At 49.0% G+C, this 1995-nt stretch overlaps 1 protein-coding gene across 1 annotated transcript in view; it reads right to left on the reverse strand.

Moving 5' to 3' along the window:
* The window catches only part of LOC107297815 (transient receptor potential cation channel subfamily V member 2-like), a gene marked incomplete at its 5' end in the record, with an annotated part of 29417 nt that overhangs the window by 1055 nt on the left and 26367 nt on the right, over nt 1–1995 (reverse strand). The window lies entirely within an intron of this gene.

Here is a 1995-nt window from a genome sequence, read left to right on the forward strand (position 1 = left end):
GATGAAAGTGACTTCTGACTGTTTTCCACACTTACGAATATTGCAGCATCCCTGCGGTCACGTGGTCAAAATTCAGACCCTTGGCAACTGACTCACATTTATGACCGTCGCAGCATCCTGGGGTCACGGGATCACATTTTACGACCTTCTGACAAATCGGATGAGGAAGCCAGAGTCGCTTAACCAGGTTACTAACTTAACACCTGAAGTGGTTCACTTAACAACGGTGCCAAGAAAGGTCGTAAATTGGGGCAAAACTCACCAACTGTCTCCTTTAGCGACAGAAATTTGGAGCTCCATTGTGGTCGTAAGTTGGGGATCACTTGTACGGAGCTTTTGGGAACTGCATCATGGGGAGCTCCCAAATCGGAATTCCTGCCAGGTAGTCCTTGACTTCCGACCATAATGGAACCTGCCTATTGCAGTCATGAGACATGACAGTTGTAAAAAGGATAGGTTGATTTCAGCCGTCGTTAAAAAAAAATGCCACGGTCATTAAGCAAAGTGCCAGATTTGGGTAAAACCAGGAGTAGGCAACCTTGGCTCTTTTATGACTGGTGGACTTCAACTCCCAGAATTCCTGAGCCAGCATGGGGGAATTATGGCCCCCATCATGACTCGTGGACTTCAACTCCCAGAGTTCCTGAGCCAGCATGGGGGAACTATGGCCCCTTCATGACTCGTGGACTTCAACTCCCAGAATTCCTGAGCCAGCATGGAGGAACTATGGCCCCTTCATGACTTATGGACTTCAACTCCCAGAATTCCTGAGCCAGCATGGCTCAGCATGGAAACCTCTCCTTTTCCCTCAGCATGGCTGGCTCAGGAATTCTGGGAGTTGAAGTCCACGAGTCATAAAAGAGCCAAGTTTGTCTACTCCTGGGTGAAACTATCACAAAATACGCCAAATGGCCGCAAAAAGCTACAAGCAGTCATGCTCCCAAAGTTAGGTGGGGCGACCGCCAGAACTTCAGAATCGGGTTGTAACCAGCCTCCAAGTCGGTCTGTTGTAACTTCGGCCATTAAGTGACCTGTCATAAGTGGGGGACTATCTGGTTAGAGAAGGAGAGGCTGGCCTTAACCTGGAATTATTAAAGCCAAGCTGGATTCAGTTTGATGGAGCCACACTGCCATCTGCTGGCAGACAGCAGTTAAAATCCCCCCAGGCAGAATAATAATAATATTGTAATACAGAATAACAGAGTTGGGAGGGACCTTGGAGGTCTTCTAGTCCAACCCCCTGCAAGAGGAGAAAACCTAACGTATACCGTTTTCGACAAATGACTCTACAACAGTGGTTCTCAATCTTTTTAATGCCGCGACCCCAACCGGTCGTAAGTCGAGGACTAAACCAGTCATAAGTCGAGGACTACCCAACCTGTCATAAGTCGAGGACTTTCCCTGCCCGGGAGCGCCGTGCATGCGTGGTTCCGCCCCCTGCACTGGCCGAGGCGTAGCTGGCAAGCGGCAGAGATGGAGCAGGCCGACCACCAGCTGGCCCAGCCCAAGGGAGGTAAGGCCCCCTCCGGAAAAGGGGAAAAAAATGGAGGAAAAAAAAAATGGACAAAAAAAATGGCGGACAGCCTTGCTTGGCGACCCCCATGAAATGGTCGATCGATCCCAAATGGGGTCCCGACCCACAGGTTGAGAACCACTGCTCTACAATCTCTTCTTTAAAACCTCCAGTGATGGAGCATCCACAACTTCTGGTGGAAAGCCTTTCCACTGTTTTTAGGAAATTTCTCCTTAATTCCAGATTGCTTCTCTCGTTTAGTTTCCACCCATTGCTTCTTGTCCTGCCTTCAGGTGCCTTGGGGAATAGCTTGACACCCCTTTTGGATCCTGACCCCCTCTTCTTTGTGGCAGCCCCTGAGATATTGGAACACTACTATCATGTCACCTTCTTTTCATTAAACTAGACATACCCAATTCCAGTAACCGTTCCTTGTATGTTTTAGCCTCCAGTCCCCTAATCCTCTTTGTTGCTCTTCTCTG

This window comes from Protobothrops mucrosquamatus, unplaced genomic scaffold, assembly GCF_001527695.2.
Source record: "Protobothrops mucrosquamatus isolate PMUCROS unplaced genomic scaffold, P.Mucros_1.0 scaffold3542, whole genome shotgun sequence".
Classification (NCBI taxonomy): Eukaryota; Metazoa; Chordata; class Lepidosauria; order Squamata; family Viperidae; genus Protobothrops; species Protobothrops mucrosquamatus.